Source organism: Papio anubis, chromosome 11 (genome assembly GCF_008728515.1).
Source record: "Papio anubis isolate 15944 chromosome 11, Panubis1.0, whole genome shotgun sequence".
NCBI classification, from domain to species: domain Eukaryota; kingdom Metazoa; phylum Chordata; class Mammalia; order Primates; family Cercopithecidae; genus Papio; species Papio anubis.
Window position 1 is genome coordinate 118,762,964 of NC_044986.1, and position 22,526 is coordinate 118,785,489.

The 22,526-nt window shown below is 43.0% G+C and overlaps 1 long non-coding RNA gene across 1 annotated transcript; it reads left to right on the forward strand.

The window, feature by feature from the left end:
- Nucleotides 1-2,637: 2,637 nt before the first annotated feature.
- On the forward strand, nt 2,638-21,008 carry LOC110744072. The gene is made up of 2 exons (XR_002524167.2): nt 2,638-3,966; nt 18,586-21,008. It is a non-coding gene; the product is annotated as an uncharacterized LOC110744072 (long non-coding RNA).
- The last annotated feature ends 1,518 nt before the right edge of the window (nt 21,009-22,526 follow it).

The following is a 22,526-nucleotide window of genomic DNA, read 5'->3' on the forward strand; positions in this document are numbered from 1 at the left end:
CTGGTTTTCCCCACATGGCCCATGGATAGATAGGTGCCTGTATTTATTTGGTGTCAAATTTCATCTCATTCATTTAGTTGGAGAAATAGTTATCTGATGGGTTCACTGGTGTAATCATTTAGAACTCCTGAATTTTAGCAAGAAGCTATAAGAAAGTCCAAGTTCTTTTTCTGGTTCCCCGGTGAGTCTGGGGAAGGCCATGACATTGTCAGAAAAGCCTTTCCGTATCTGTCTCCGAGGTTCCTGCGCGGCACTGCTGAACGGCCAATTTGCTGCGAATACGCATCGATCGTCTGATGCACGGGACTCTGCACTGGGGACACCGTGAAGATGAACCGTGGTTCATTCCAGGGGTTAGCTGAGTTCTGAAACTGGAAAGTGAACGACCATTTATCAGTAGGTGAGACAGAACTGTGCTGGAACACAGCCAGCGGGAGTTCAATTAGGCAGAGACAAATCGAGGGGGAAAGGAAGGGATGGCATTCTGCATGGGGCTCAGGCACCATCTCCTTAGAAACGGCTGCTGCAAAGCCACCGCAGTAAATGCTCTGCTGAGTCTGTCCCCAGCCCCACCCGGTAGAGAAGCCACGGAGGGACAAAGCCAGGAAACCCAGGCAGCTCTCTCTGCCACAGAAAGTGAACTGGTAGCAGCAAGGCTGGTTTAAATACATCTTAGGACAGAAATAGGGAAGCTAGCTTCTTGGGGAGCTGTTCTTGGCTTGTTTGTTTATTTGGCAAGAAATACAATGGAAAAAGCCTCTCCTATCAAACACAGAGGATGCTTTTATTAAGTCATCCTTCCTTTTCGTTGGATCAAACGGTTTTCAAAAATGGGATTTCTGATTCAACTAAATGATGTGGGGGAAACTTGGGAGCTTCCAACTAAGCTTATTTTTCTCTCGTCCTTTAAAATTCCCTCCCCCCACTTTTGGATGTTTTATAGTGTACCTAGTATAGTCATACAATAGTGCATGGTCATTCTCTTTAAATAAATAATTATGAATTTAATGGGGAGCTTAGGCTTGATTATTTTTATTTTATTATTTTTTTACAGGTAGAGATATGAGGCAATAAAAAGTTTTGGTGCGGTGGCTCAGGCCTGTAATCCCTGCACATTGGAAGGCTAAAGTAGAAGGATTGCTTGAGGCCAGAAGTTTGAGATCAATCTGAGCAACACAGGAAGACCCCGTCTTTAAAAAAATTAAATTAAATTAAATTAAATTAAATTAAATTAAAGCATTAGGACGGGTGCGGTGGCTCACACCTATAATCCCAGCACTTTGGGAGGCCAAGGCGGGTGGATCGACTGAGGTCGGGAGTTCGAGACCAGCCTGACCAATATGCAGAAACCCCGTCTCTACTAAAAATACAAAATTAGCCAGGCATGGTGATACGTGCCTGTAGTTCCAGCTGCTTGGGAGGCTGAGGTAGGTGGATCACTTGAGCCCAGGAGATTAAGGCTGCAGTGAGTTATGATCATCCCACTGCACTTCAGCCTTGGGTGACAGGAAAAGACCCTGTCTCAAAAAAAAAAAAAAAAAAAAAAGGAGACCACTACTTTAGATTTTAAAGTCAGAAACACACTTCTACCACTTGCTCCTTCCTACTTAAGAGGTGGTATTCAGAGGCTAGGAGGCTCTGGATACTGTCATAACTGGAGCGCTGTGATAACCCAGACAAACGTTATGGTGTGTTTTGATAGAAAAATACAAGAATAAGAGTTCAAGGGGAATAAAAAGAAAAATTTAATGTGAGTTATGAATATAAGCATGTAAAGTGAGAATGGGAATTAAAACAGTTTCACATTTCAGGTTATGTAACTATTTACTCAGAAAATGTTTTTTGAAAATTACCCATTTTCCAGTAGACAATACTCGTGTATGACATCCCTGAAGAGTCCACCCCTGCTTCCAGTTTCCTTTATGAAATAGAACTTACTGTGATGAAAAGTGATGGTTAACATAAGTGGTTACAACTATACTAGGAATAATAGTGACAGAGAAATACAAACTGTAATTGCTTTTGTTTTTCAAGGAAAAAGAGTCGTTTTTTAGTGACTTTCAAACATTTTGGTGTGTGTCACCTTTAAACTCATAAAACATCATTAAAAATCCTAGAGTTTTTCTTGTATGTGTGTTGATATTTACCATAGTAAAAATTAAGACCAAGAATTCAAAATGACCCATTTTATGGGGTGGAGAGGCCCCCACATCTTGGATTCCAATTCCTACCTCTGCAGAGAACCTCAGAGTGGCTGAGTGCATGGCACATTCAGCTTGCAAATGGCTTGCCAACCCACTGGGTACGCCTCAGCCTCCAGTTCATCTCACTTCTGGTCGTTTGACTTGTTTGTGGAACAGGGTATTTTTATACTGAATTTTCCCTCGGACTCTGTAGGGAAAATCCATCATGGATTCTGCGGCCGTGGGACATGCACGGCCTGTGGATGAGCCGGCTCAGGGCTCATCACAGAGTCAGCTGTCTACACGGGGTGATTGAAGCTTTACATGGGAGTGCACTCAGACCCCAGCTATTTCCTCCTTTTGTGTGTCGTGGCACCCAGCTCCCCTCCAGCCTGCTGCTTCCTGTGCTGATTTACCAAGTCTGAATCTCAGGCTGGGTTCCCCCAACGATGTATGCTCCTCTGTGAACCTCCCGCTCCCCCCGCCCCCCACTCCCTATAGCTGCTCCTCCTTCCTCTCTCAAATTCAAGGGCTGCCCAAGCTGCAAGCTCATTGAGCAATTCCAGAAAAGCGTAAATGGGAAGAACAATGAGAGGGAGGCAAAACACCTGCTTGCAAACTGAAATATGTGTTTCCTTTAGAGAATCTGAATACATGGAGCTCTGGTCACTCCCTGGGCGTGGAGACCGGGCAGGGAATCAGATGGGGAATATGGTAACGAAGTCAAGTCACTGTGCATTTGAAGCAAGGGGCTGATTCAACCAGCCAAGATGAGGGGCGGTCCCCACATCCTGGGTCCCAGAGGCACTGACCACGCCTACTACACAGTGAGATACAAAGAGGTGTCCTGCATGCTCCCTTGGCCAGCGGGGCCAGACCAAGTGTTTGGGTTCGGCACTGCTGATTCTCAAACTCTACCTCCAATCCTAGAGAACTCTCCCTGCTGTTCGGCTATAGTAAACTGATCGATGGCCCCCAGATGTGGTGTTTCTTCATTTCCAGTTTATCACATGTTAGATTTTATACATTATGGGGAATCCTGGAATGAGTGCTGTTCTAGGCACCCAGGAAAGCCACAGTTACTCTGTAGAAGGTGTTCCAGCAACTTTTGGAGCTTTGGTTTCTAAAAGATTAAAGTGCTCAGTGGACTGCAGATACCTGAAACAATGAGGATTTTTTTTTCTTGTATTTTGATTTTGGCTTTCAGGTGGGAACTCATTTTTCAAAAGGACTGATTTGAGTTGTGAGTGGACGCAAACCTTGGCTGGAATCTCCTGCACTGATCCTCCTGTCCTTCTCTTGTGATTGCTGACAATTCCATGTGGCACAAATAAGCCAAGGATATTGCAGGCGCGACCTGAAAGCCAGAGCAACACGGGAAGAGCAAAAAGGTCATTTTTCTTCCCTGCCACCCCCTCCGTTTTCCCTGGATGCTCCTGTGGACTGAAAGGATGAATTGCACTGGTCAGCCCCTGATGGATCACTGCACAGCTGGGGCTGGGAGGCTGGAGGGAGGGTCCCCATAATCTCCTTTTCCCAGGCTCTGTTCAAATTTCATCTTCGTCCCATTTTACAAACTCTTCCCTCGCTTCCTCATCATAGTTTCATCTGGAATGGGTGCCGGTGACTTTCCACTGCGAAAGCAACCCAGGCAATTTGTGTTAGAGGCTGGAGCCAAGGTCTGAGGAATGGAGACAAGAAAACATCGCGGGGTAGTGTGGAAGTGCAGCCTTCTCTGTTCCCAGCCTGTTGCAGACAGTCGTGCCATCTCCTACACCTACAGGTGATTTTTTGGTTTGTTTTTGTTTTTTGTTTTCCGTTTTTGAGACAGAGTCTATATCTGTCACCAGGCTGGAGTGCAAGGGTGCCATCTCCGCCTACTGCAACCTCTGCCTCCTGGGTTCAAGTGATTCTTCTGCCTCAGCCTCCTGAGTAGCTGGGTTTACAGGTGTGCACCACCATGCCTGGCTCATTTTTGTATTTTTAGTAGAGATGGGGTTTCACCATGTTGGCCAGGCTGGTTTGGAACTCCTGACCTCAAGTGATCCGCCTGCTTCGGCCTCCCAAAGTGCTAGGGTTCCAGGCGTGAGCCACCGCACCTGGGCAGAGGTGTGTTCGTTGTTGTTGTTGCTTCCATCAGGTGACGACCGCCAGGCATTACCATGACTTAGGCAGCACACCTCACTCTGAGCAACAGTGCCCTGGAAAGAACATGAGCCTCTAGAGTCCATCGAACTCAGCTTTGAGTTCCAGCCAGGCTCTGTCGCTTATTAGTGGAGGAGTCATTAGGCTTCCCTAAGCCTTCCATTTCTCATTCCTAAAATGAGGTTAAAAGGACCCACCTCGCAGGGTTGCTGGAAGGGGTGTGTTAGGGGTGCCAGGCATATACTACATTTCCAAACAATGAGCTAGTCCTATGTCCAACTCTTAAACTGTGATGGGTTTAAAAATAGTAAATCATACTTTGTTTTCATTAAAAACAATTTTTTTTTTAGAGATAGAGTCATCCAGGCTGGAGTGCAGTGGTGTGATCATGGCTCATTGCAGCCTTGTACACAACCAATCCTCCCACCTCAGCCTCCCAAGTAGCTGGGACTACAGGCATGTGCCACCATGCCTGACTTAATTTATTTTATTTTTATTTCTTGTACAAATGGAGTCTCACTGTGTTGCTCAGGCTGGTCTTGAACTCCTGGCCTCAAGCTATCCTCCCACCTCGGCCTCCCAAAATGCTGAGATTACAGGGGTGAGCCACTGTGCCCAGCCTGAAAGAATGTTTTTGATGAAATGTATGATTGAAAGATTGACTTCTACCCTCCCTAGTCTTTACATGTCTTTGTGTAATAGTTTACTGTGTTTAGGTTCCCCACGCATTTTAGAACCTGAAAATTCCTATGCAATTATCTAACCTTCCTGTATGCAGGAGGACACTGAGGCATGGGACGCTTCAGGGTCGGCTGTGTCTCTACCCACTGGCCTTGTCCCCTGCTGTCTGTTCTGCCTTCTGCCTCTGCTCTCTTCAGCACCCACACTGCTGGCCATGTGTCACTCGACCCAGGGACTCCGTGTTCTAACTGCTGCAAACTAGTAACCCACACAGAATACCACACCTCACTATATCAATGTGCTCCGTGTGTAATTACTAAGAACGTCTCATTTTCTGACCAGGTTAGAGAAGAGGGTCGTTGCTATTTCGTTTTGCTTCCTTAGGGCTGTAGTAGTGTGCTACTCCTGCCTTGGCCTCCCGAAGCTCTGGAATGACAGACTTGAGGCACCGTGCCGGGTCAGATTTTTTTCTTTTAGTTGGAGGGCAAACAAGAAGGAGGAGCTGCAAGGCTGGGCATGGTGGCTCACACTTGTAACCCCAACACTTTGGGAGGCTGAGGCAGAAGGATTACTTCAGTCCAGGAGTTCAAGACTGTCCTGGGCAACATCTCTACAAACAGTTTAAAGATGAGCCGAGTGTGGTGGCGTGCGCCTGTAGTCCCAGCTGCTTGGTGGGGGTATGAGGAGGGAGAATCACTTGAGCCCAGGAAGTTGAGGCTGCCGTGAGATGAGATTGCACCACTGCACCCCAGCCTAGGTGACAGAGCAAGATCCTGACTCAAAATAAAAAAACAAAAATAAAGAAAAGGAGGAGGAGCTGATACACTGTTGGGTTAATAATTCCAGGGCTTAGACAAGGCTACAGTTGGAGTATTTGATGAATAGATCTCCCCGTCGGCAGAATCCCTGATATCTAAGAAGCGCCCCATGTTTTGTGAACATTCTCCTTCCTAGGGCTCCTGTGCTTGCCCAGTGGAGAGACAAAGGTCCACATATGACGAATTAACAAATAAAATTCAAAGTTCCTTGGCTACTGTGATAGCCCTTGCCAACGTTTCAACCCACAAAATCACACCCCCCCCCCCCCCCCCCACACCCCCCCACACACCTTGCCAAGGCTTATAAAAACTGTGCAGTAGTTACAGAAAATTTCTAAGCAAGAAGTTCTTCATAAACCAAATTGTTTGTGAGGGTTTAAAAAAAAAACAGAAAATATGTTTTTTGCTTGAACCAATTCCCATGTTAAACGTCTGCCTTCATCACTCATTTTTATTACCAGTCTAAACACAGACTGTTTCAATGGAGGCCATTTACAGCATACAATAAAACGGATTCATTACTCATTTTCCTCTTATTATCTTCCAATTGCTCTAGCTCTCAGCACTGCATAAAGTGGACATTAGGTCCAACTAGCCAGTGCATTACAGGATCGCAATTGATGGCAATCCCCAACACCCTTAAACACACAGGCACGGGAGACGCTCTGTCCCTGATCCATTCCCTTGCGCCTCTTTTTATCACACTTACTCTATTTTTGTCTCATTAAACTTCCCATTTTTCATAGGAAGTTCTCCCTCTCCTAGTCGATACCGCATCTCCCTCTCAGTCTGAGCTCTTCTCAGGCCCCATGCAGTTTGCTTAAGCCATTTCTTCTTTTAAAAAAAAAATGCACATGCAAACACCCACCACATTACTCACGTAATTGAGTATAATTTCTCTAGAAACAAGCTGACAACAGCTATTAAAAGTGGAGTTGGAGATTGAATCTTGGTGTGGCCTGCAAGTAATAGCGTTTTGGATGACAGTCGATGGTTATGTCATGATCCGAACAGAGATAAGAGCCCCAAACGATGTGCTGGCATTTATTGCATGGATTAGTACCTTCTCTCCAAACCACCTCCACCTTCCTCTGGGTTGATTCCACTATATTTATCAGGGTGCTATTTCGATACTTCTACGTGGCTTGCTAAAACTGGAATTAATTAGCTGGGCTTGGAAGCACAGGTCTGTAATCCCAGCTACTCAGGAGACTGAGGCAGAAGAATCACTTGAACCTGGGAGGCAGAGGTTGCAGTGAGCAGAGATTGCACCACTGCACACCAGCCTGGGTGACAGGGCGAGACTCGGTCTCAAAAATAAGAGTTTAAAATTGGAATTAATGAGTTTCAGAAAAATAGAGTCTGGGAAAAAAAAAAACAAACAACCAGTGGCTTTGGCAATTTGAGTTAATGCCCCTTTACTTATAGATAAAAATATTGGTTTTTATTGATAATAAACATATGGCAGCTTTCTCAATGAAGCTCTAAGTCATTTATAATCTCATGGTTCCTATGGGTTTATTCCTGATCTATTTAACTAAAACATAGGAGTCTTACACAAACCTGGGTGTTGGATTTGAATTCTCATCTACCACTCAGCATCTATGGGACCTAAGTCCTGCCACCTCTCCATGCTTCGTTTCCTGGTCGGTCAAATGAGTATAATGATACCCAGTCTTTCAGGTTGTTGAGAGGAACAAAGAAGATAACGCCCATAAAACACTGACCTCAGTGCCCAGACTTTATTAGGTGCTTCATAAATATTAGCTATTGTGTCTGTTTGCACTAGTTATTAGGTGGCTATTATGTGACAAGAGCTTTTATGTGACGTCTTTGTGAATTCTCACAATACTGTATGGTTGGTATTATTACCCTCATGTTCCCCATGTTCCAAACTTAAGAAGTCTTACTTCTTAAGAACAAACTTACTTCTTAAGAACATGGGAAAGTTTGTTCCCCATGTTCCAAACTTAAGAAGTAGTATGTGTCGGATGCAGATCTGTCCATCTCCAATGCCTTGCATCTTCTCAACGCAGCACTGAAAATGCAGGAACCCGAACCTTGGGTTTGGAAGGCCTTGAAGTCTATGCTGTAGATATCTGGTCCTACCCCAAGTTTTGGTCCGTAGTGGCCATGTCCAGGCATTCCTCAGCCCCCTCCCAGTCAATGGTGAGGCAGGACTGTCCCAGAGATAGCCTGGAGCAATGGAAGGGACTCCTCCAAGTGGGAACTACGTATTAATGATTAAAGTGATAGAAGACTTGGTGCAAGCTTCCAAGGGAAGTACTCTGATGTCTTGGGTGATTTATAATATCAGGGGGAGGCAGGGGAGGCATTAACAGCAGAAGGCACATACAGTGACATTGATATAAATGATTGCATGTCAGAGAAAAATTACTGTCAGGGTCAACTTCAGTCATGCCACTTAATTCTGCTTTTTCATGAGAGAAGCTGAGTTTCAGAAACTGTGGCAGGGATTTAAAATGATTTAAACATTCATTTCCTTAAAAGGTGGTTTCCTGTGTCAAAAAGTTAACGTAGCTTTGATTTCCATCCTTGAATAAATCTTTACAGATGAGATCACTCTCAAAAATTCAAAATGTGCACAAATGAACAGCGAGTCATTTTGAATGCAAGGGACATCTGGCAGCATTTGGATTTAGAGCATCCTTCTAGAAATATCATTGACTTAATGACTCATCATTTGAAAGCAATGCAGTTGGGTCAGATGGAGTTTTAGCAGCTTCTAGATCCTAGAAGTGGAAAGGGGAAGAAAGAGGAAGAAAAAATAAAAGGAAGAGTTGGGAGAGTCTACTATAAAAATCCAGGCTACATTCCTTTACGTTATCAAATTCTTTAGTCTGCCTTGCCTACCAACATTGCCTTAAGCTACTGCACTAGTCCTAGCAATAGCAAACCTTGTTCTGCCCTTGTTTCTCTCTCTCTCTCTTTTTTTTTTTTTTGAGATGGAGTCTCATTTTGTTGCCCAGGTTTGAGTGCAGTAGCGTGATCTTGGCTAACCGCGACCTCTGCCTCCTGTGTTCAAGTGATTCTCCTGCCTCAGCCTCCTGAGTAGCTGGGATTACAGGCACGCACCACCATGCCCAGCCAATTTTTGTATTTTTAGTAGAGACCATGTTGGTCAGGCTGGTCTTGAACTCCTGACCTCGTGATCTGCCCGCCTCGGCCTCCCAAAGTGCTGGGATTACAGGTGTGAACCACCATGCCGGGCTGTTTCTCTTCTTAGGCTCATCTTTGGGAGTATGTCTTGCTGCATGGATTTGACACATATGGTTGTCTTCTCGGCTATACAATGAACTCTTCTTAGATTGCTCCACTCATCCTTCTTTCATCTCAAACTTCATCTTGATTTCACCTGCTGCCCTCCCCCAACTCCCCCCTACCTGGCCCACACTGTCTCCTAACTAGAAGCTGCCCTGCAAGTCCCACTGCTACTTGCCTGTTCTCAGCCTTGAGAATGACCAAGATGACACCTCTACAGCTCAGCAGGGAAAGTGAAACTCAGAGGCGGAAAAAAAAAAAAAAAAATTAAAGAAAGAAAGAAAGTTGCCAAGGCCACATAGCTAGTTTTGGAGCCAGAATGCAAATCTTGAATTCATGTGTTCGGATTAGTTAGCTAGCTAATTAACATATAAATAAAAGCCTTTCTGATTCCAAAACTCATGCTTTTAAAATCATATCCCACAGAGCACAGAAAACATGTACTGGTTGAATCCTCCCATGGTAATTCTAATCGAAGGTTTCCTCCTCCAGCTCTTCCTCTAGGCTTAGGGCCATGGTGGGTGCCGACAGAAGTAGCTGATGGGAATGTGATTGCAATTAGTGGTGGCTATTATGAGTTCCAGTTTAAGGGAGAAAACACTTCTATTGGCAAATATATAATGGACTGAAATATACCAACAATAAAGAATAGGGGAGAGGGCTGGGTGCGGTGGCTTATGGCTGTAATCTCAACAATTTGGGAGGCTGAGACAGGCAGATCATCTGAGGTCAGATGTTTAAGACCAGCCTGGCCAACATGGCAAAACCCTGTCTCTTAAGTAGAAAAATTACCCGGGCATGGTGGCACGCACCTGTAATCCCAATTACTTGGAAGGCTGAGGTGCGAGAATGGCTTGAGCCCAGGAGATGGAGGTTGCAGTGAGCCGAGATCATGCCACTGCATTCCAGCCTGGGCAACAGAACAAGACCCTGTCTCAAATAAATAAATAATAAAATAAAACAGAGAAGAAAGGTCTGACTTTCAATTATCCTTAGATTAAAAATCTATGAAGTTGAACATCTAAAGAGAAACAATTAATGTTAATCTCTTTATCCACCATTCTTATTTCCCCAACTCTAAAACCCATATTTCCATTTTCAAGTAAAATGTAGGCCCTCACATTGAGCCAATTCCCTGGATAGTTTGATTCAACCAGCTATTCTCTCTGAAGAATGGGAGGTGCCAGGATGGTATCGGTGCAGTCACTAAATATTAGATGTTCCAAACAGTGTTATGGGACTGGTATGGTTCCGGGAGGATTGTTCCTCAGGCTGGCTCCTGCCTTTGTTGGGTATCCGGTTTGTTATTTTGCCTTTTCTCTTACCCACTCCTCAGTGCCAGCCTTCGTACCTGGGTTCCCCAGGAGGGGAGCATGTGGATAGGAGAGTGCCAGTCTGCATTCACGAAGAAGAGGGCTTTGCCAACCTGAAGACACCAGCTCATCCGACGGCGCCTTTGCCTAGCTGTGTGGCCTTGAGTGAATTACTAAACCTCACTCACTCTTTGCGTCTTCACCTGTAAAAATGCAGATAATAACTACCTCCCACGGTTTGGGGGAGAATTCAATACAACTGTGCTTGTAAAAACTCCTGGCTTTTCAGATAGACGAGGAAAATGTAGTAGATTTTTAACACATTTGCTTCCTACTTTCTTTCTTTCAAAACCCAGCATAGCAAGAGAGACAAATGTTTTCTAATCCCAAAATGAAAACATATGTTAGAGGTCGGGTGCGGTGGCTCACGCCTGTCATCCCAGCACTGTAGGAGGCTGAGGCAGGCGGATCACTTGGGGTCAGGAGTTCGAGACCAGCCTGGCCAACATGGCAAAACCCCATCTCTACTACAAATACAAAAATTAGTTGGGCGTGGTGGCAGGTGCCTGTAATCCCAGCTACGCCGGAGGCTGAGGCAAAAGAATCGCTTGAACCCCGGGAGGTGGAGGTTGCAGTGAGCCCCAGCCTGGGCAACAGAGTGAGACTGAATCGCCAAAAAAAAAAAAAAAAAAAAAAAAAAAAAAAAAAAAAAAAAAAAGAAAAAGAAAAAGAAAACAAAGAAAAGAAAACACATGCTCACACAGTGGCATGCAGATATAAACATAATCACATGTCCTGGCTAGCCCAGTATCTTTTAATAATATACTTTATGCCTAACTCAGCAAGGGAGCCTTGGAGAGTGAATCAATTTCTCTTTATGATGCCCTTACCAAAGGAGTCTGTTGAAAATAGGTTAATAGATTTTCCCGAGTGTAACCAGAATGTGGAAACAAAACTGGACTGTTACGAAGAAAAATGAAGATTAAAAATAGCCAGATTTCTACCTGCCTTCAGGATTTCAAACTTTATTAATCAAACCATTTTCTTAATTGCATACCTCATTAGAGGACTGCAGGAGTTATTTATAAAACACTTAGGTCTGTTTTTTAATATGGCGTGGATACGTCTGCAACATGCCTATGGGTGTGCACATTTTCACAGGATCTGCTGGTCACTTCAACAAGGAACGCGTTTGTTCTCTTCTTTTCAAATGCAAATATCTGCAGCGGCTTCTCATGTGCTTCCCTCGTGGAGCACGGCTGCTCTCTCTTTGTTTATGCTAATGTAATAAACTGTCCCTAGGGAGTTCTGGCTAAACATAATATTAAATAGTCAGCAACATAATCAATTATTTTACCAGCAGGAATGGCTTGTTTACTTAATCTCTCTTTTAAAAACAGTCATTTCGAAAAAGGCATTTAATACCTTACTTATTTTGACAGCGTCAGGAAACTCCATTGTTAAACAGAAGCATGTTAAATCAAACAGCCCTCCATAGAGGCAACAGCCAAGATATGTCAGCTGGATTGACTTTTACAGCAGAAAGCTGTAAAAACATTTTATAGGAGGGAAAACCTAGAACAGCCCTGGAAGCGACACTCTGTGGACAAAAGCTCAACCCAGATGAATCAAAGACAGAATCGGGCATTAAATACCCACTTTCATTTGAATGCACTATTGTTACAGGACAGGAGTACTTGGAAATTAAACACTAATGATGGGAAAGAGTATTAAGAATTAATGAATATAGGGAAAAGATTAAAAGCCAGAGATTCTGAGCCAGTAAATGTATTGGTTGATTGATTTTGACAGGTGCCATTTAGTTTTAATGATTTCAAATAACACTTCGTAGTAGGATACTAAAAATCCCGCTGTGTGGGGATGTCTACATGGTAATAAATCTTGGCAATATGAGTTTCACTATAAGTTGTAGTGGCCATGGCCACATTTTCCTTAAGAGTAAGTTGTTCTTTAGATTTGTAGATCAGCGAACTGAAACTACACAGGTCTCTCTACTCCTTGATTTAATTTCTTGATCATCATTACTTAGCTCATATTTAGAAAACAATTTCTTTCTGAAGAAAGCACTGAGGACTTTATCTTCTGGATAATATTTCAACCTCTGGTCCTATTTTTTTTTATGTGACTTCTATATGTCAGTTAGCTTTTTGCCTCAGTTTCCCAAGGATGCAAAATAAGGAGAAGAATTTCCTGGTGAAAGAAATAATTAACATCTGCAAAGAACTTTACAATCTCCTTATGAAAGAACTCTTCATGAGGGAAAATGTGATGTGTTATGCTGTATGAGATAAAAGAGAAATGACTGAAGATTTCAAACACTGTGGAAGTTATTGAAGAATAAAAAAAAATGCCAGAGGGAGATAATTATCTTCAGAAAGACATATATCACCAGACAGGCTATAATACAGTGATGGAAGAGAGATTAAAAAGGAAATTCGATGAAGCCTTCGGGGATTTGGGTCCCATGTCGTCCGCAAGACTCCTGGGGGACTTCTATTGTAAAACTCTAAATCAAATATGATCCAGAAGAGTGAATAAAATATCAGTAAATCAAAATCTAAAACGTGAGGCTAGCCAGGCGCGGTGGCTCACATCTGTAATTCCAGCACCTTGGGAACAATCCAGGCAAGCAGATCACTTGAGCCCGGAAGTTCAAGACCAGCCTGGGCAACATGGTGAAACCCTGTCTCTACAAAAAAATACAAAATAGCCAGGTGTGGTGGTAAATGCCCGTGGTCCCAGCTACTTAGGAGGCTGAAGTGGGAGGCTCACTTGAGCCCAGGAGGTCGATGCTGCAGTGAGCCATGATTGTGTCACTGTACACTAGCCTGGGAGACAGAACAAGACCCTGTCTCTATACAAAATAAATAAAAATAAATGTAAAACATTAAATGTAAAGCTTCTAGCCATCTTCCCAAAACTTTGCATGGCTTCTGTTTTCTTTGGGCCTCTAATGCCTCTTGTACGTACCATAATTGGTGCTTAATTATTGATTCAGACACCTTTTTCCATCCTTCCTTACAGATTTGAATGGCCAGACAATTGAGGAAGGTATGTCCAATTCCTCTCTCCATCGCCTGTCCCTCTTTGGTAATAGATAGAACTTCTATCTTTTCACTTTACTTAGTGTGTGGGAACCACTCTTGCTCACAAGATAACTTGGTGTTTCATAAATACACAAGCCACTCTATGCAGAAAGCATCAAACTTTCATCGAATATTGGGCAATATAATGTTTCATGTTGTCCAGGAATAACAGAAGCCAAAAGGTTCTTTTTGAAGAGGACCCCAAGAGCTCTGCTCCTGGGTGGGAATTCCAGCCCTACGGCTCCTGCCCCCGATGGTGTCAACAGATCCTCTTACGTAGACTTGCACAGCGACCCACTTGGGAGGCTCGTGTTCGAGTGGGTCCGTGTGGTCCAGGAAATGCCTCAGGCTTTCCACTTTTTTCCAGTAATGCTGATCATTTTCTAGTTATAGGAAATTAGAAATTCTCAAATAATAAATCACTTGAGCAAGAAAAAGCATTCTTTTGAATAAATTCTGGATGAGGATCATTGATTTTAGAAACTTGAAACTCACGGCCAATTCAAGAGAGAAATACTGAACGTGCAGTCGGGGCGGCACATGCGTAGTCGGGGCGGCACATGCGTAGTCGGAGCGGCACCTGCAGTCGGAGCGGCCCTTGCGTAGTCAGGGCGGCACATGCGTAGTCGGGGTGGCATCTGCGGTCGGGGCGGCACATGCGTAGTCGCTGGGTGGCACATGCGAACAGCGCGGCATTACGCGAATGCTGCAATACGCGTAGTCGGGCGCACATGCGCAGTCGGGGCGCCACGCGTAGTCGGGGTGGCAATGTAAGTGGAAGTGCTGGGTACACTCAAAAAACACTGTACAGAGAGGAATGCGTTGCATGAGAGAGACCCATGCATACTGTTTACATGGTATGTGCAAATCCAACAAGATTCTCTTATGGAATCTGAATATGAATTCAGGTTACCAAAGTTGGATCTCGACCACCATTACTAAAACTTCAGCCTTGATGTAAGCTAGCAAATATCACATTTTTCAGGCCGGGTGCTGTATACAATTGTGCTCTCTAAGCATACAGGGAGCTATGTCCATTTTTCAATCTGCTTTTAAGTATAAATTAATCATTAACCCCTCCAAAGGCATTAGAAGTGAGACCAACCCTGTTTAAAAACTCTCTAATTACTTTCTTTCCCATGGATGGAAATATGCATGTTTCTTCTTCCAAAAGGAAAAAAAAAAATGCTTCTAATAAATACCTGGCTGATTTGCAACTGTTTGGAACATCAATTGAGAAACTGAAATGATGGATAATCATAATGTAGAGCTGAGCTGGTGCATTTACCATTCATAGTTTTCGAAGAGGATTACATTTTCAATACGGCAGTAATTATCATAACGTGGAGAAGACAGCCTAAAAAAGGTTTTTTTGTTTGTTTGTTTTTTTTTTTTTTTTTTGCAGTTGCACTGGAGAATTGGCAGAAAAAAGTTGATGTTAGGAAAATTACCCTTACTAAGGAAATACATTTTCCCAAGAAATAGTGAGGGTCTGTGGGGATAAGCGTGGCTGGACATATATTAATTATGGACTTCAACTGGTTATGTGGAAACTGAAGTTATTCCCCATTTCCCTATCATTGTAATGATACAATTAATGATACACTTAAACAGCCACACACATTATTAACACACATAATGATCAGTGTAAAACAACATGTAAAACAATTTTGTATTTGTCCTGTCCTAGTTTCCCATTTGGACTTTAATCTGGTCAGTATCAAGAATTCTCCATGTGGCCACGGTGGCTCATGCCTGTAATCCCAGCACTTCGGGAGGCCGAGACAGGTGGATCACCTGAGGTCAGGAGTTCACGACCAGCCTGACCAACATGGCGAAACCCCATCTCTACTAACAATACAAAAATTAGCAGGGCATGGTGGCTTGCGCCTGTAGTCCCAGCTACTCGGAAGTCTGAGGCAGGGGCAATCGCTTGTACCCAGGAGGCAGAGGTTACAGTGAGCTGAGATGGTGCCACAGCACTCCAGCCTGGGTGACAGAGCAAGACTCCGTTTCAAAAAAAAAAAAAAATTAAAATTAAAAAAATAATAAAAATAAAAAAGAATTGGCCATGTGAGCTTAGCTCCTTTACTTCACTCAATGTTTTCATCATTAAAGCAAGTAGATTAAAATAGATCAGTGTTTCTCAAACTTTCATGTGCATTTGAACCATCTGGGGATCTCGCTAAAATGTGGGCTTGAATTCAGGGGGTCTCTGGGGTGGGGTGCAAGAGTCTGCATGTCCACCCAGCTCCATCATTATGCTAATGATGCCAGACTGAGGGCCACAGTTTGGGTCATAATGGGAATTCACAAGTTTCCTTTCATCTCAATGGTTCTTTAGATGACACAGGGATTCTTGTTTTTGTCATCATGTTGTTTGAATTGTTCATGGAGTTTAGCTTACTACTTCTCATCTTGCCTTCCCTTATCACCCTGCAAAAGGCCCACCTTAGATTTTGCTTTTAATTGTTTATAGTGTGTGTTTGGTATCTCTGTCAGATGCTGGACAAAGTCCATTTTTAATGAAAGCCACAAGCTTGGAAAATAATACATTCAGCTCACCCAAGTTGCAGGCCACAAACCGAGGCATTTATCCAATTGCCTCACGCTCCAGCCATATTCCCTGTGATACCTTTCCATGTTCTTTGAGTACTTGATTAACAGCCATGAAATGAAAAATATTCACTGTGTTTCCTTTCTGTCACTTGGACTGTAGTTGTCGCCTGCAAATGAGGCAGCTCTTGAGTTTTCTTGTGAAAGAGTGTGGCCAGAGCAGGGCTGAGATTCAGAGCTCTCAGTTCCGCTGGTGATGCGAGATCATTCTCTTAGGCACAACAATAGCCGTGTGTGCCTTATTAAAGCAGTGGGTCTATTTTTATCTATGCGCCATAAAACACTTTCAGATGCCTAGTTGAAAGGTACTGGGCTACTAACATACGGCTAGGCTGCCTGGACCTGGGACCCAGCTTAGTTCTCTCTCCCATGGGATGATCTTGGGCAAATTACTAGGGTGGTGCAAAAGTAATCTCAGTTTTTGCAAAAAAAAAGAAAAAAAAGGCAAAAACTGCAATTACTTTTGTACCAACCTAATGCTTATTCTCTCTGTGCCTTGGTTTCCTTATCTGTGAAACAGGAACATTTTTCACAGGACTGTTAAAAAGATCAAATGGGTTAATTCCGTCAAGTACTGAGAAGTATACTTAGCACACATTGAGTGCAATACAGGCATTGGCTAATGTTACCATTCAAGATCCAACCATTAAATCTTGTTCCAGACCATATCACTTATTTTTCCATGCAACAAGCATACATTTCCTGCTTGCTGTATACAAACTATTATTTAACAGTTTCTTAAATTTTGATAAATTGTAAATATTAGAAATTAAAATCTTATAACTCTTATATGTAAGCAGTGTGGAAGACATAAAATTGTGTTGCACCTCAAAAAATGTGCAGTCTGGCTGGGTGCGGTGACTCACAACTGTAATCCTAGCACTTTGGGAGGCTGAGGCAGGTGGATCACTTGAGGTTAAGAGTTCAAGACCAGCCTAGCCAACATGGTGAAACCCTGTCTCCACTAAAAATACAAAAATTAGCTGGGTGTGGTAGTGCATGCATGTAATCCCAGCTACTTGGGAAGTTGAGGCAGGAGGATTGCTTGAACCCAGGAGGCTGAGGTTGCAGTGAGCAGAGATCACATCACTGCCCTGTAACCTGGGCAACAGAGCCAGACTCCGACTCAAAAAAAAAAAAAAAAGTGCAGTCTGCTAGGTGCCATGGCTCATGACTGTAATCCCAGCACTTTGGGAGGCCAAGGCAGGCAGATCACCTGAGGTCAGGAGTTTGAGACCAACCTGGCCAACATCAAACCCCGTCTCGACTAAAAATACAAAAAATTAGCAAGGCATGATAGCTTGCACCTGTAATCCCAGCTACTCGGGAGGCTAGGCAGGAGGGTTGCTTGAACCCGGGAGGTGGAGGTTGCAGTGAGCAAGATGGCACCACTGCACTCCAGCCTGGGCAACAGAGTGAGACCCTGTCTCAAAAAAAATGTACAGTTCAGGCCATGTAATCCCAGCTACTAGGGCAGCTGAGGCGGGAGGGTTGTTTGAACCAGGAATTTAAGACCAGCCTAGTCAACAGAGACCCTGTCTCTTAAAAAGAAAATTGTAGTCTTATGGGGGAGAAAAATATATGTAATGTAATAATAATAAAGAAGGGCTATTACCTACTAAGGAGTTGGGTAACACGTTTGGTATTTCTTGCCCACTGCTCTATCGCAAAACAGAAAAAATCCAAGTCTTCGTATTATTGTTTCAGTCCTTCCATTTTATTTAACACCTAAAGACATAATTTTAATATTGCAGAAATTATTTTTTCAAAATGGAGCTACTATTATTGTTTTTCTGATTATAAAAGCAATATACGGATCAGCATAAACTATCTCAGGAAGATTAGGGAAGGCAGAAGTAACAGTGATTACCTTCTGGAAGGCACTACGGGAAGAGGGAGCCTTAATTAATATTGCTTCCTCTTTTGTATGCTTCCAATTTTGTACATATGCAAGTATTGTCTACTAAAAATAAATATTTTTTAATTAACAGAGGTATGTTTGTTATAAGACACATGGTATGAAAGTTATAAAGCAGAAAGTGATATTACTTATACTACTACCACAGACTGAGCATTTTCACATCTGTGTTTCCAGGCATATATAAATGCATTTTTTCCAAAGACAAGATCGTGATATACAAAATGTTTTAAAAATGCTTTTCAGGTCAAAAAATATAAATCTACCACATCATTTGTAATGATGCCCATATTATCTTCTATTGTGTGCGTGTACCTTAGTTGATTTAATCAACTCTGTCTAGGTGAGTATTTTCAACAGTTCTGTGATGAACACCTTTATTCATGCATATTTATGTAATTGTCTTGTTATTTTCTTAGACAATTCTTACAGAAGTTCAATATCTGGGCAACGGATATGCATATAAAGTTGAGATTTTTAAAAAGCACAGAATGACTAAAGAAATGAGTCATTTCTCCCCAGGTGTCCCTCCATGGAACAGAGGTGCATTGTGGTCTATATGTAGGAGCTAAAGGGATGATATCTCTTGTCTCCCATAGCTGGAAGGGATGAGGGTTGTTACCTCCAGCATCATCTTTAGAGAGCCAGGTAGGAACATGGTGGAAGGGATGAGATTGGGTCTTGGAGATAAACTACAGTTGATGTACCTGGTTGAATTTCATTTTTGTTTCTCTTCTTTCCGGAAGGAAATCTCTTACTGCACCCTTGAAGCAGCTTGAGTTATTTCTGAGAATGGACTCGTGTGCTGCTAATGCTGATATCGTAGTTAATGTTTTCCTTAATAGCAAGGGGGTAGGTAGAATTGGAAGAGGATCAGAATAGCTTTGTAGATCTCTGAGCCTGGATGACACTATGCATCTAAGTAGGAGAGTGAAATAGGAATTATTAGATTCATAAGGCCTACTGGCAACTTCAGTTTTTTTCTGTCTCTTTTTTAATACAAAGAAACTTGGAGTGCAAGAGGTTCAGTCCCTCATTCAAGTTTATAGCCGATGAAAGGCTGAACAGGAAGCAGAATGCAAACCTAAATTGTGGTTCAGCATCCTGCATGACACCACATAAGCCCAATTGTGTAGAATTATTGTATATGATCATGGAGAATTACTGAAGACTAGACATTAACTAGCAGAATTTACATTAGTACATTTTACTCATCTATGTAGTAGTCATCTTTAGTGTATTCAATGCTCCTGTTTCTCTCTACTTGCAATGACCTATAAAATAAGAAGGAACATGGCCTGCATTTCAACTGTATTGAGATGTAGATCAAAATACTTACATCTGAGTTGGATGGGAAGCTGGTTTCTTGCTATTTACGTTGGTCATTTTTTCATTTAGGATCTTGCTTTGCTGAACGGGGCAACAAGTGAAAGCTGAATGTCTCCTGCTGCTGAGCCCTGGTCTTCTAAGAGAGCAGAGTTACTGGGAAGGTTTGAGCTGACATCCGGCAGTGACCCTTAACTCCTGGAGGTTCCTGCATGTATCAGTCCTAATGGAATTCACTGGGTTCTTAAAGGATCCACTCTCTGTAAGTGCGGGTTTATAAATGTGGCATTATAATCACAGGACTATTAAGGTAATTGAGGCAAGACTCAGATCATGCCTGCAATCTACTTGGAAATCTATTTTTAAAAATTTGAGAGCAAAAAGTCCTTCAAAGCTTTTTTTTTTTTTTTTGGAAGCATAGAAACTTCAAGGGAAAAAGGAAGACAATTTGCAACTCTGGCCTCAAATCCTTTTTGGAACCGTGGCAAGGATCAAACAAATGAGGTTATTTTTTCATAAGGCAAAGTGTTTCACTGCAAGGCATCTCTCTGTTTCTCTCATGCTTGTGTACAAGAGCCTTCCTAAACAACAATGCACACCCCGCCTCTCACTCAAGTGTTCTGAAGGCGTGTTGCACTTGAATACGTTCCTGCTTTGTGTACAAATGCGGATTATATGAAATCTATCATTAATCAAAACATTCATATCAGCCTTATTCAGAGATAGGCTTTGTGTTTGCGGCACTTCTTTCCTCTTTTATTCAACAAATATTTACTAAGTATCTACTGCGAGCCAGATCATGTTCTAATGGTTGGGGATACAGCTATACAGAAGATACGGTACTGTTGTAGTGGGAGAGACAGAAGTCATAAGGAAAAAGCAACATGATACTGGTGATGATAAGTATCAGTCAGAAAAATAGAGCTGAGTATAGGGCCATGGGGGATGCAGAGTTTGCAAATATAGAGTGATCAGAGAAGCTGAAAGCTGAAGGGGATAGAGGCACAAGCAAGCCAGCATCTTGAGCAAGAGTATCCCAGGCACAGAAGACAGCAGATGCAGGGGCTCTGAGAAAGGAGCACAGTCCGCCTGTGCAAGGAACAGCATTAGACCTCGACTGGAGTGGTCCCAGCAGCGCCAGGACGCACGTTTACTAGACAAAGCAGCTGGAGAGGAAGCGGACAGCGGAAGCAAACAGGCTGTGCCCAGGACTTCAGCTCCACCTCCAGTCGGGTGGGAAATCACTGCAGCGTTTTGAGCCGGGACTGGTGTGATCTGACTCACTTTCTGAGAGCTCACACTCTTACCTCTGTGTCGTGAACCAACGGTAGGATGTGAGAGTAGACTCAGGGAGCCCAGTGAGGAGGTGTCTGCCATGAGCTCATCCGAGTCTGGGGGTGTTTGATGACTTGGGCCAGAGGGGAGCAGTGCTCAAAAGGTAAAAACTCAACAATTCAGCGCGTGTTTGAAGGTGGAGCCCAAAGCACCCAGCAGCATCTGTTGAATAAGGCACCACCATCTGTTTACCGAAACAAGACTAGAATGCACTACGAGAAACAGGAAACTGTCAGGAATTGTTACTAAAGTAGAGTTATCAGTGGTGTGGCCGTTTATAAATATACTGATCAATAAAAAAGAAAAGATACCTGTCTTTAGTGACTGATAATAAAAGAATATGGTATAACATACCGTGAAGAAATATCACAGCAGAAAACTGGGATGGAGTGTGCCCCTGACCGTATCGGGGTTCACCCCCTCAATCCAGCAACATTAAGAGTATTGAGCATGGTTCGCGTTGGGATGGCTCTTTGAAGCTGGCAAAGCTGCAGAGTTGGCCATGAGAACGACTTTGAGATCCTTCCTTCTACGCCCAGGGTTCTCCAGTTTGAGAGTCTCCAGGCAAGCCCCAGCATCCCCCAGATTCTTATGTCACTAAAATTAAGTTGATGAAAATAGCCTTCTTATTCAAAGCATCTGCAGCCCACCCCTGCAGCTTCTCCCCAGCAGGATGTCTCCTCCTGTTCCAGAACGACAAAACTCAAAGTAAATAAACCCAGGAGTGCAAACAATGGATTTGTGGAGCACATCACTCACTCGGAAGCTACATAAACAATCTTTGCTTTCAAAAAACAAAATCTTCATTGTCCCTTTTGGTCCAAGAAGCTAAGAAAGTGGTGGAACTGTAATGACTTTCATACCATCTTTCCAAAAAATGTACACATGATATTATCACTCTCATTTACAGAAAGGGAGAAGGAGACATATCGCCACGTAGTTTTCCTTCAGGTCAATGCCAAAGCCAGGACCTAATTCTGCAAACATTCATGGAGCTCATTCTATGTACCAATGACTGTGGTATATAGAACTCAGGTTCTAATTTTCAGACATGTATTTTTTCACTACTAAAAAATTGCTGAACATTTTTTCTTAGTTGGCAAAAGGAAAGCAAGAAAAAAACACCTGGTATTTTTTTTAAACTGGAAAATGTTGGCTCATTCAACATGGTTTATACTATTTAGAGGCAAGAGAAAAAGAGATGGAGATATTTCTGTCTGCAATAATTTCCTGGCTTTCCAGATTTTCCTTTCTTTATCCTCCTCCCCCCCCCTCCTCCTTTTCTTCTGCTTCTTCTCCTTCTCCTCCTTCTTTTCTTTAGAAGCTAAAGGCATGCCAACAAAAGACTCAGGAGAAATGCCAGCCATACCTTAAATTTCTGTAGCTCTGTACTTCCTAAGAGACCAAAGCAGTTGGAAACAAGAGAACACATACAAAAGCAAACTGTGTCTAGCACGATGATTGGAATAAGTTGCGATGACCCCAGTGATAGCATTGTCTTACAGCATGCCCCAGGTAGGAGGAAGGCACCAAGGTGACCATCATTATCTGTATCACTTTTCCTGGGGATTATCTTTGACAAAAATAGTTTAAGATGTTTCTCCAAATTCACATGAATCAATATTCAATTTGGGTTTTGAGACTTTTTGCTAGACTCTTCCATTTCTGAATTCCCGGTTAGCCTGTTCCTATGGGCTAGAATTGGAAACTTATTTTATTATTAAAGGGAGCGCAAAAAAATGTTTTTGAGCACCCAGCTCAACGCTCTGCTCTGGTCACTGGGCACATTGCACCCTCCTAAT